This window comes from Lytechinus variegatus, chromosome 2 (genome assembly GCF_018143015.1).
Source record: "Lytechinus variegatus isolate NC3 chromosome 2, Lvar_3.0, whole genome shotgun sequence".
NCBI lineage: Eukaryota > Metazoa > Echinodermata > Echinoidea > Temnopleuroida > Toxopneustidae > Lytechinus > Lytechinus variegatus.
The window spans coordinates 51,861,463-51,875,418 of record NC_054741.1 but is presented as its reverse complement, the minus strand read 5'-3'; the positions used below and the strand labels follow the sequence as shown (position 1 = coordinate 51,875,418).

General features: G+C 36.5%; 1 protein-coding gene across 1 annotated transcript in view; it reads left to right on the top strand.

Annotated features, from left to right (window-relative positions):
• Window positions 1–13,956, top strand: part of LOC121406853 (protein APCDD1-like) — a 38,361-nt gene that overhangs the window by 12,051 nt on the left and 12,354 nt on the right. The gene's annotated exons all lie outside the window — the stretch shown is intronic.

Genomic DNA, 13,956 nt, shown 5'->3' with positions numbered 1-13,956 from the left:
GTTCCTCTCTAGTAAAGCCTTATCTGGGACAGCTTTTTTAATGTCCGATTACAATGGTTGCCAACTAAAAGACAGGGTTCTAAGTTCTAACCCACTGATAAATGCCTTTAATGTAAGAGAAATGAATAATATATGAGGAAGAAGGATGAATATCAATACAATTTTGTATTTATACTTTTTGAAAATAGTGATCATACTTATCACAAAATAATCAGTGGTTTTAGAACAAAATTACTTTTTGAGGGAAAACAAATGCCTCGTCAGGTCAGATGTTTATACCAACCAATATTTTGGCTATTTGCAGTATCCACTTTGTGAGGGAAGAAATTTACCTGTGACTTGTAAACATATTTGGGTTCATCAAAACATAAGGTTTTCTTTTTCTCAGAATTTTTCAAAATGTAATTCAGCTTTCATCCTAGGTTGACTTGTTGACATGTTAGAATGAAACAGAGAAATATCTATATACAATGAGATCGTGTCAAACACAGCCCTTAAAAACTTTCAAATCGAATGTAGGCGCGCATAATCCAAATGCACTGTAATCAGCCACGCTATTATGAAACTCGAATCTCCATCATTTTGATTATGAGCATGCTGGAGCACTCATCATCGCCATGGACGGGTACTCTGCGGACCTCATCAACGCCATCATAACTCAATCTCGGAGCCGTGATTTGATTTTGACGGTGTTGTTTCAGTCGTTGCGTGGTAGACGTATGATATGATCACGGTCCAACTAGAGCCTCTGACATGTCTGATACGAATACAAAATAATACGGATCATCAAATCTAGCAATTCTACAGTAGTCCCCCTCTTTTCTTCTGACGTACATGAAGTTAATTTTTGTTATGCACCCTCTAACCCAATCTCCACATCTCTCCTCACTCTTCCCGGACCATGCAGTTGATTGTTCGTCTTTCTCATTTTCTGTTTCTTTCGAATAAGTTTCTCGAAATTTTTGATATTGATTGGAATTCTTGTTTCTTAAGTAATTTCTAAGTCAATTTTTACATTCAATTTACTTATACTTCCCTCAATTTACGAATTCCTTCCCCTCTCAATCCCTCCCTTCCTCTCTTTCTTTCTTTCTTTATATCTCTCTCTATTTTTCTTTCTTTCTGTCTTTCCTCCTTCCTTTTTTCTTTACCCCCTATTTCTTTATCTACATTTTTCTCTTGCTCTCTCTGGATCTTTGTATGCCATTCTCCAATGTATGCACGTTCTATGTCTTCCATTCTTCATATAGCTTTCTCCCTTTTTTCAAGAACTATATCGGATTGCACGGCACACGCTGCAGTGCGTACGTGCCGCCCATACTAAGAAGGGGGTAATTCCAAACTACACAGAGGACAAATGTTCACACTCAAATTTATCATCTTCGTAATAAGGATTAATCTTTCGTAGTGCATATGACGTACACACTCTACCAGTCAATAATCTTCTTTCATGGAGTGTGGTATCTAATAATTATAGACTTCTACTGTTGTATTTTCGGAGCGTAGCCAATCTTCTGTACATTATTCACAAAAAATACAAAAAGCGTACATTTGAACTTTGTGAAATAATTGAAATGGCACTATCAAAATTGCAAATATTGAAGAAAAAACTCAGCTCCTTTTTTGTTTGTTCGCTCTCTTTTCTGTAACATTTTTCAGTTAATTCTGAGCGAAAAATTAGGAAATATGTATATTTCGAACCCTAATCAAGTTTTTTTTTATCATGAAATGATTATCTCGTGCTGTGAGATTTAAGTCTGTTACCTGTTATCGCTGGCATCAATCAGCCACAGCATACGACTCGAAAGTTCACACATTTTTTCTTCACAGTTCTTTACTATTCTCGCATTCGTCTGAACACATTGTTTGATAAATTCACAGTTTCCTCGGAACATTAATATCATGACAGACAGGTTCGGCTTTAATACTCACTATCCACTATTTAATTACATGGTGTTTTCTGTCCTTTTTTCCTCGCTCTTCCCTCAATGCCCTCGGGGTCAGGGCACAGCGCGGCTTTAGCTGGTCTGAACCGTTCTTTCTATCATACATGTACTCAATGTAAAGTAGCGCGTAAAGCCGGATCTGTTTTGGAGGGTCGCCAGTTATGAAATGGAGACTTTTTAAGTATTTGGCTTGCTGATATTGATGTAAATTTCCATTTTCAGAGTTAAAAGAATATAATGTACATCATTTTTCCACACTTGAGACGTTAAAGAATGATAAAACATGAGTGAAAGTCTATATCTTTTAGCCTGAAGAGATCGAACTTTATGATCCGATGAAGATAAGGGTGTAAACGTGATTAGGCATGATTTCATGTTGAAAACTACACATGTCTTTTTTATTACATTAATGCACCAAGGTTTGGGAATTTCCTATTCTGTCTCTTTTGCAATTTCCTAGAGAATAGTTAGACTTGTTGATAGCAAGTCTTTTCAACTAATTCTCAGTAAAATATGCTACTACTACATTTATCAAAACTCTTGGGGTTTTTTTCATTTGAATGTGACAATAGCAAATCTTTTTAGTTTCAACTTCATTAATAAAAAATAGAGATTTCCTTTTGTAATATTGCATAATTATGTACTGCATATTCACTTGCTTTCATGAATACGAAAGTTACATATTATTAAAGGGGTGGTCCAGGCTGAAAGTATTTATAGCTTAATAAATAGAATATAACTCACTGAGCAAAGAACCGAAAATTTCGTCAAATCGCACAACAAATAGCAAAGTTATTGAATTTTAAAGTTTAGTAATATTTTGTAAAAACAGTCGTCATGAACATTCATGAGGTGGGCTGATGATGTCACGTCTCCACTTGTTCTTTTGTATTTTATTATATGAAATAAGGTTCATTCAAATTTTTTCCTCCAAGAACTAGAAAAATTGGATTGACAACTGACTTAGTGCATTAGATATTTATTGCTGCAACTTATTTCATTATAAGGGAGACATATTATTCACACAAGTATGAAATAATGAAAAATTATGATTTTGTGTAATAACATAAGAAAACGGAAAGTGGAGATGTGACATCATCAGCTCGCCTAATGAATATTCATAACGACTGCTTTCACAAAATACTTTAAACTTCAATAAATTTATTATTTGTTATCCATTTGATGAAATTTTCGGCGTTTTGCTCAATGAAGTCTACTCTGTGTATTAAGATATAAATATTATAAGTAGATTTAAAATATACTGCTGCTTTTGAAATGTTATGATTACCTGAAAATTATGTAATTGTGCTTGGTATTTGATTAGAGCAAACTAATCAAAAGTTGAATTCATATTAGAACGAAACTGTTATCACGGTATGGGGTGATGGAATCAATAAAGATTAAACGAGAAATGCATGTGTTTCATTTCCACCATGATTAATATAGTTCACAATATCTTACTGAGCAAATATAAATGCAGGACTGTCCCTATCTTGAAGCAATGACTCAAGTGTTTAGACTGTTCACCTCCTTGGGGTTGAAGACGTAGAAAGTGATGAAGAATCGCCGAGTAACCCCAGTAACAGCAATGATCTTGAAGAAGTCATCAATACAACCATCCTCTGACCCAAAGGCAAGACGGATATTGAAAATGGTGTGCAAAATTATGATCTTATTGATTGGATGTGGTAGAAAGAGACTCTAAGAGAGAGGGGTGGTGATAGAAAAATGGAGAGAGAAAGGGGGCGGAGAACAAGAGAGAGAGAGGAAGAGGAGTAGAAGAAGGAGAAGAAGAAGTGAAAGAAGGAGGAGGATGAAGCAGAAAATGAGAGAGGAGGAGGAGAAGAAGTAGAAGTTAAAGAAGAAGAAGAAGAAGAAATATCTGGACTATATATAGAAGGGGCCAGACTTGACAAGCATTCATGAATGATATTTTCTGGTTCCTATTATCCTTGCTTTTCTTTGTATCCATAACTGATTGTTTGTAAACTCGTAAATTGGTGTTATCATTGCATTGGATAATAAATAAAAATTGATTCATTTATTCAAGAAGAAGAAGAAGAAGATGATGATGATGATGATGATCAAGGAGATGATGATGAAGGAGAAGAAGAAAAAGATGAAGATGAAGAAGATGATGATGATCATGATCATGATCATGATAATGAAGAGCGAAGAAGCAGAAGAAGAAGAAGAAGAAGGAGGAGGAGGAGGAGGAAGAGGAAGAGGAAAATAAGAAGAAGGGGGAGAATAAAAAAAAGTGGAGGTAAGAGATGCGGGAGGTAGAGAAAATGATACAAGGGGAGAAATGTAAAAAAGAAAAAAGAAAATAAAGAGTAATTAATAATCAGGGTAAAAGAAGACAGGGGACAGAAAGGGGAGTGACTGAGGAAACAGAAGCAGAGAGGCAACAGAAAGAGAGAGTTAGACAGTGAAAAGAGAGAGAGAAGGGGAGAGAGATAGTAAGTAGTGTGTGTTTGAACTATGGACCTACTTTTAGGTCCATAGTTTGAACATAATATTTGTGAGAGCGAGAGAGAAGGATAGAGATAGAAAGAGAGGGGCAGAGAAAGAAAAGTTTATTAATATCCTCGTCAGTGGTGACCAACTTGTCAATAAAGTGCCAGAGGCAGGCCATGAGTAGGATGTTCCTCTCCCTCGACTTCTGATCACTTCATGTGGTTTGTGGTCAAGGAAACCATGTTGCCATCGTAATCAGAGATGCTTTCCAGATTCTTTGACTGGAAGATGAAGAATATAATAGTGAGAATGATGATGGAGGAGAGAGAGACACACACACAGAAAGGAAAAGAAAGATAGAAGGAGAGGAAGGGAGAAAAAAAATGTGATCCTCAAAGGGAAAAGTCTATGCTTTTGATGGTCAAAAAAGTTATATGCTCCTTGATCACCATTGTATTTTTTCAATTCTATAAGAAAATGATAAATAATGATTAAACATCTAATTTGATGTATCGCAAGGATTAATTTGATCTGAACTTGATCTCTCCGCTGCTTATCTTTTCCTATACAGTAAAAGATGGCAATATATTGAGTTAGGGCCAGTGAGCGACAATAGAGGGGGCATACCAATTGCTATTTCTCATAACCATAATAACGTGGAACTAAAACCTACTATAAGATGAACAGATATCGGTGACAATCGGTGCAAGCAAATTCTCAGTTTATTATTTTTTCTCTCTCTGCGCAGTCTATAATATAGCAAATGGCTGCGCCAAACCGTAGTTCATAGTAAATCAATAGAGACATTGTTGGTATGTTCTCCGAATTCTGGAGATTTCTACCAAAGTAGCTAAAGATGGAAATATTAATGACAGTATTTGTCTAAACACCATACCTATGCCGATCTAAGGTAGATGTTAACCCACTATTTTTTTTTTCAATATCATTTTCGGAGGTAAATTGGTTGATTGCAGAATTGTAGTAGTCAAAGCCGGGACTTTCTTATAGTCGCGAGGCCGCAAGAGTAAACTCTCTCCCATAGACCTAGTACACTGGATCACGAGGCCAATGACTAGGCCGGCAAAGTCGGCATTGAGGCTGGCATTGACTAGTTCCTTGGTTTGTTGTTTCGAATTCATATAATGACAATAGAATTATCACTGATACAATTTCCGTTTGTGAAAATGAATTTTCCGCTGGATAGAAACGAGGAATTAAAGATGAATAAATGGCATCGAGATGTCAAGGAATGTCGGCATATAACGACGCGAAATTGGGAGATTACCGTATAGAGATATTGATTGCGTGCTGATGATTGAAATGCTTGCATAGCGTTCTGGAAAGTGGGATTTCATTTTGTCTTCATCCAATTTTGATTATAGATATATCTTTCTCATTCTTAGTATTTTAAAGTAAATGATAACATCTGAATTGACGAATGCGTAATGAATGATATAATGTTGAATTGAATTGAATTATGTACAAGTTTCATTCCCATTTCTTTATTTCCTTAATTATGTTTGTATGAAGTTTGCCTTCCTTTATCCTTCTATGTCTTTATTGCATTCTTCCTTTTCACTTGTCTCTTCTTCCCTCATTTTTCCCCTTTTTCATCTTCTTTTTGTTCGTTATTTTTTCTCATATTCTTCCCTTCTCATTTTAGACTAGTATTTCTCCATCTCTAGTATCCCTTGTTTTCCACCAATCTCTTCTTTTTTTACCTAATATACATTTCTTCTTATTTTATTATTCTACTTCTTGGTTCATCATGAACATGAAGAATGTCTGTGTACTAACAGTACTCTTCTGACCGGTTATGACCTTCTAGTCGAGGTTTTCATTCATGACTACATCTTTCTTCAAAGTTCAAGGGACGCGTCATGTTGGCCATGTTGGCTTTTGGCTTATTGGCAACATTCGATCAGTAAGTTCTCGTCTCTACAATGATTTCGTGAGCTGGGTTCACACACACCTGGCATCACCATATGCATACGGTCAAGAAAACGCTTTTGGAAAGTTCCCAACCCCTTCTCATACGTGCGTTAGTATGGTGCTGCGTGTTTTACCAGCATGACTGTTCTAGCATAATAAGGGTCGAGAACCACTCTTTCTCGTATTGACTCTTCACCCGTCCGAATGTGTGAACAGCTTTCAAGTCGTCCGTCAATACGTTTTGGAGATAGATGTATCCCCGCGAGAATGCCAAATTTAAAAGCATGGCTCGCTCAATGGTTTCGTTCAGGTATAGTAGTAGTAGCGGAGGAGAAAATGACATTACACCATCGGCACTATCTACGCCCCAACGATTATTGGCCCATCATGACTAATAAAATCAGAATTTGATTCAACATTAGTTGGTCGGGGGAAAACCATAGTCGAGTTGGTAGCGTTCGATCATTGCCATGTGGCCACACTGCCGTACTTCCTCCTAAATGGCACGTAATGAAGGTGGTGATATGGCAGAGTTCTTCTGAACTTGGATACATACCAATATTCAAAAGTTACAGAGCTGGAAGATTAATTCCATGACTCATAAGTGCCAGAGCTGTACAAATGTTGGAGTTATTCGGGTCTCCCTTCAGATTGGCCGAAGGATGGGTTGACTTTAAAAAAGTGCATTATGGACAGGACAGTCACCCTTTATCCTCTTCCTGTCTTCAGATGAAGATGATCTTCAAGAGTCAGGGTATCCAAGATGCCCGTGAGATTAGATGTCATACCCTTTGAATGAGGTGCCCTTTTGAACACAAGGTACCAAAGATGACTTTTGGCTGTATGAGTAAAATTTCATACGCAAAATATTATCTATTGATGATAATTGTGAGATCAATAACCCAATAGTCATTCGTTGAAAGATGCTTTATCAAGTATCCTTCCAGATGAATGAAAGAATTACAACGCGCGGTATAAATTACCTCAAAACATAAGGTACGAAAAAATACTTTGAAGTCGACACCATGTAATTAATTTACCAACAACCGTGACAACCATGGCAAAAGTATGTGATACAGTTTTGTTTCAGATATAATGTGATTCATTTTATCTGTTTTAAAATTGTAATGCTTATCTAAACTCTTGGAGAAATGTCATTACCATAATAGCATAATCATCATGCACCATGTTCGCATAATAATATAGGGACCTGGAGAAAAGAAGGATTTGCGGTTGGTAGTAATCTGGTGATAGAGGAAGTTTAAGTGCTTATCGTAAAATATTATTCCTTTGTACAATATGGTGAATGCCCTTTTCAAACCATGGAGTTGAATGCCCTGCTGTTGTGTCGGGATACTTTCAGGCAAGAAGAAACACCTCGTGATATCATGTTAAGATTTATGATATATCCAAGCAGATGATTCTTTACATTTTCAACAGTTGATCAGCGTTTCATAAATTCACTCGTGAAAAATTTGCAAAGATATATATATTTTTCTCATTTTTTGCGTGTTCAGAGGGAATCTATTAGCTTCAATGAATTAGATTGTGAATGTATCCTTGTATAATCATGCTTCTCTTTGGGGAGATCGGTAAGCTTACTCATAAATTTATGGAATTGATAAGATTCTCTCTTTTGCCTTTCAACAGAATGGTGCAACTGTAACATTCTTGAGTAACTCAAATACAATATTACTCGGAGGTAATGAATATGATTATCGAAACGAAACCATTTTAGAAATATTAATCTTTTACAAGCAAAATTCTGAAACATGAATATACAAAACAAATCTGGGCTAAATCACCTTTTTCGTGACCACGAATTTGATGTTAGAGGTATTGGCAGGTTTTAATGTAGGAAACTTGCTGTGCCTATTTTGATAAAATGAGGGCTAATGTTGCAAAGGTGTTGAAATTAAAATTGCTTATCTCGATAAACGGATTGTTATATTTACCAGACTGCCTAGAAAGCATGAATGATAACGTTTGACACCAGTTGCCCAACATCTGTAGATCCTTCCAGGGGGCTGGTGATACAGATCGATTACATACCAAAAGTAAATAGTACAATGACCTAGATTCGAACCTGGGTCACCGAAATACGATACCGCTGGACTTCCGATTGATGGCCTATTGTCAGGTTCATCCATCGTATCCATGGTAGTCTAGTCATGGTAGTGCATACCCGCGATCATTACCCCTAGGTTGTCTGTTTGAAACCACATTTCCGATCCGTAGGGGGTAAACTCTTTGAATTCAGAACGACTTTTCTGCATGATTTGCAGATGAAGGGGCGCTGTAGCATTTCGCTTCAATGATATTTGATGAGAAGACGAGTAGCACATTACTTCCCCTCTTTGACCACTCCAAATAGAAAGCAGAAAAGGTTTACTACCTGATCTACCAAAACTATTTTGTATTGGATGAATGGACCGCCCCCACTACCTACAGAAAAAAAAACACTTAGAGATATACATGTATCGGTGGCCGTGTGGTAATAATGCACCTGCTAAGATATAACCAAATCGGTCATATTGAGCGTTTCACCTATTTTATTCTATAAACCATCATTAAGTTGAGAAGAAAATGTAAAGAAGGGAATAACATTTCGTTGTTCATTTTGTTAATTGCATCATTCATAGCAGTGTTACTTTTAACTATCAATATAATCACGAATCTTAAGGATCATTTTGTTTGTTTTTTGTGCGTTTTTTTTATCGTAGCCCCGTTGGTAATGGTAATGGTAATTGTCATTGCAACATTGTTCAAAATCCTCTCAAATAAATGTATACCTTGAAAGTTACCATGGAATGGCAAAATTACTATTCTGCCTCCAAAAAGTATTTCTTATTAATATTTTAGTTTGCAATCTTATGGTAACTACCATAGCAACATTGCTCAACATCCAATCAGAATAAGGGATTTCATGAAAGATGCCATTAAATGGTAAAGTTACTATTCTGCTCCTGAAAAAGTATTTCTTATGTAACGGGACCGACTATCGTCTACGTGGTGTAGATATTACATGTATGATAACAAAATTTGTCAAAGGCGTCGTACACAATCAACGCAGCTTTGTAAACATGCCATATTCATAAATATACATATATATATGTTATATATATATATATATATATATATATATATATATATATATATATATATATATATATATATATGTGTGTGTGTGTGTGTGTGTGTGTACATATATTAAAAGAGGTCGTAATTGTACTTCAGTTTAGAGCGTTCGTTGATGGTCTATGTGCGAGAGGAATCTCAGATAAAAAAAATCCCTGGGCATATTTAGGATGTGAATAAATTTTCATGTGTAATTTTCATGATTATAATAGTCATGATAGTGTTGTCGACCAGTTTATCCCCTTAGGGTTGCTTTACCATTGACCTAGTCTGCTGTGCAAACCCTTGACTAGAGTTAAGACTCTGAATGTGCAGCCTACTCATGCCTTGTGAATTGAATTGCCAAATTGAAACAGTAAGTTTTGTATGTGCTAGTCTCTGCGTGGAGACACACATGTTGATAAATTAGCATTATCACTTAATAGCGATTCGCATGAAATAAATTACTATACAATTTTGTAGATTATGTCCCAGGCAACCCGTGGTCGACGTGGTCGACGGCGGAGATCTTAGGGGGGGGGGGCGTGGGAGGCTCCCCCCCTGGCCATATAGGAACTCCCAAAATACCCTGGCCTGGATAGGGTTAATCATTTAAATTCTCATCAGCTAAACTTCATCTATGTTCTTTGTTGATGGATATTCTTATCGTTAAAAGCATTTGTATCTCATCTTAGAACTGCATTTATCAAAATATAAAGAGGAGTGTATGAATTTCATTCCTATTCTCCTTTACAAGTTTGTATATGTTTTGCGCAATAACAGATGCCAGACCAAAAGTTATGCGTTGTTTGTATACAAACAGCTACATATAAATGTCCCAGTTATATATATTATTGGGGGATGTACATGTACATGACGTATGTAAAACACAAAATACAATGGCCTATACACCCTTGAACATGAAGGCAAGTTAGGAGAGAAATTTCATTGATGGTGTAGGCATTTCCATCCTCTTCATAGGTCTCATGAAGATATCCCCAACGTCTTAGAAAATAAGACATTCACTGCCTGTAGCCTGGCTAATTCCGGGAGGTAAACACGCATTGGTTTGAGCATCTATACCAAACTTAGATCCAGAATTAGGAGAGATGTTACCTCCTCAGGGCGCGACACAGCCGAGAAACGTGCGTTTCCATCGGGGGATGTTACCACTGCTATTGTCAATGACTTGTCTTAAAATTAGTGCAGAGTACAACCCCTTTCGAATGGACTAAGTGGAGTCAACGTGAAAATGCGGAATCAGATGTGAAATTACGGAATGTTCTAAAATGCACGATACAGTTTTGGTGGCAGCAGTGGGATGAGGCATTTCAGCTTTTATGACCCGCGGCTTTATGGGATCTGGAATTACAGCGGCAATTCCACTCCACGGTATATTCTGTAAGGACCCCACTCGACTCGAACTTTGCAGGTCTTCGACATGTACAACTGTAAACTGCTCATACTGCCTCGACTGGGAACATGAAATGGAAGACGATGTCGAGTTGTCGAGTTACCGACATGGCATCCGACCACTCTTAACACGGATCACATTAAATGATCCTGTCTGTTTGGCTGACAGTGAGGGAAGAGAAGTTTTATTGAACTGTTCGAAATATTTAACAGAGTTACGAGCGAGTATTTTTATCATGTTCAAGATGGTTTTCTCAAAAAGAAATCCACCCACGTATGTAGCATTTACAGAGGATGTGATGATATGTGAGATATTGATATACCCAAAGTCTGATATGGTTTTGGAATTTACATGTCGTGAGCAAAGCAGAATCCAAAACCGGTTAAAAAAAACAACAAACGACTGTAGGAAATGAAATGTTAACATTCCGTATGTATTCTGATGTTTTTGTTTTTAACTCTGATATTGAATTTTAAATTCAGTATATGGAAATGAATTGTAAAACGCTGATTGCTCTTATGAAGTATAGTAGGCGCCGTTCTTGAATGACGTTCACGATTCATGATATTGCATTGCATTACATTCTATGAAACGATTTTGTTAAATTCCTTCACATATTATTTTAAGAAAATATGTAAGTCATTTTTTTCTGGTTTTGTTTCATTCTGCTTGTCAGATTTATCTTCAATACATACGAGCAACAGATAGCATACGTGTGTGTTGTTACTCGCTTGACTTGGTCCCACATTATTTATTTTTGTGCATGGATATACTTCTGCACGCCACGAATACATGGTCCGATTCGTTCTTTTTCGTGCATGGTTACCCACAGTAAACCGGAATACGCTACTGGGGGGGGGGGGATGTTTCAAGAAATATAAGTTTAACCGATGGACGGACTTGAGTTTCGCTGAAAGTGTTGCCTTCTTTTCAACATTTACTGGATGAATATGTACCCAACATCAATGAGACATACGTACATCAGAATCTTAACCCGATCAAGTACTTACTAATTCATTGAGACTTATGATTATCATCAATGTAATACATTTTTTTCAATATTTAAAAAGAAATGTTCTAGCTATTTTGTTTTAAATCCAAAGCAGAAACAGGACGATCAGCTGCTTTTATCAAGAGCAGATGTCAGTTTTTAAGTGTTAAGTGGAAATGTTATGAGCTATTTCCTTTGAATTCCAAAGTAGAAACATGACAAACAACTACATTTCAAAATTCACCTTGATCAGATAGCAGAAAAACCACTGGAAATCGCTTCATGAAACAGTCCCCCAGATTCTGTATTCTCAAAGACCCCATTCATTGATGAATATCCGATACAGATTGACATAGCGTGGTAATATAATATTTATAGTTACTTATAATAGCGCTTTGCACTTACTCTACCAGAATTCTTTAAGCGTTCTACTCCGCAGTCGAAGGCCTTTATTGGTTTCAAAGCACTTCGAGTCTTCGACGTGAATCTACAACCTTTCTGTGGGAATATTGATCATCGAGAAGTTGAAATAGTCCTGTCCGTTTGTAGAGACGGATCTGAGGCAAAAGCGACATTTGATTTCCCTTTTATTAGCCAGCACTGTTGTCTGTTGTCCTTCATGGTGTCTTCCAAAATATATCGACTGAATGAGACGGGTACTTGGGGTAAAAGATATGGGGAAATCTTAAGTTGAGATGATAAACAGACTCATTCAAGATCATTTAACAAGTAGTAGGACAGTGTAAATATCTAAACTTCAAAACTGTATTTAAAAAATGGAGGGGAGACGTTTCTGGAAATTAGAAGTCAATTTGTGCAGGCCTTTACATTTTAATCATTACTCTCAATTCGATATGTAGAATGTTTGTACTATTTTAATTAAAATGTCTTGCAATTCCTATCCTATCGATATGTAAAGGAGTAAGATGCCATTTGGTTAAATAATTTGCTTAACATATCTGTACAAAAAGTATATATCGTGATTGTGGCTACCTGTATTATGTGTGCAGAAAATACAACAATTATGTATTAAGTCGTTTGTAAATATTAACAAATGGTGTCAGGCCCCTATGTTCACAATCATGACCAAGTTATAATTGGCCGTTAAATAGATTATTCTCGTCACGTGTTATGATGTTGGCTAGATAATATTAAAACCTGAGACAATTAAGTTATCATTTTCCGAAACACATGATATGAAAAATAAGTCTTGATTTATCATTTCCAATTATGGATTACTTGTAAATATTTTGATTGATTTGAGATTGATTTTATACAATAAATACATAAATATGAAAAATAAGTCTTGATTTATCTGATAAAAAGGTAAATGTACTTCTCTCATTTATTTGATGCTGATATTTTCTGGATTACATCGTGAACATTTTAGACCCTCTGGGCCTGTGGTATCTTAATACCATTCAGGGTAATTATTTATGCCTCAAAAATCCACAGAAGATTAGCACAAAACGCATGAAACATCAATATAAATGTTTGCGTCGAAAAACATCTCTTTGTGAAGATTTTACCATTCAAAACATCTCTGAAAAGATCCATTGTGGATATTTGGCAAGCGGCGCCTCCTTTTGAAGTTTAGATCGCTCCATTTTAGGTTGGTTGAACGACCAATCATAAAGTGCGGCTACATCTAATCATCGTGTCCGAGCAAGCAATGATGTGATGAGAAAGAGAAAAGAAGAAACAAACAAGCCTAGAAGGTGTCGGATGATGTCAATGAACTAGAAAATTTAGACCTCGACCAGAAAGCAACAAGAGCACACATTAATCATCATCTTAACAGCCCAGCATTTGCAGAGCTCTTATTGAATTCATTCGCGATTGATTAAGTGTTCCAATTGTGATTAGCAGTAGAATAAGAAGGGTAGAATACAGTGCTAAGTCGGGCGTCTATTTGCTCAATGGCAGCGGCACAAAATTAATAATAATATTACAAAATATACCACGCCAGATTAGACGGGCTGAAAAGCCTGTCGGTCCTGGCTTGCCCCGATGACAGGCGGCGAAGAAGAAAGGGACATTCATCGCCACCGGTACCTGGGACTAAAGGCAAATAAATGTCTACCGCCCGCGGCTTC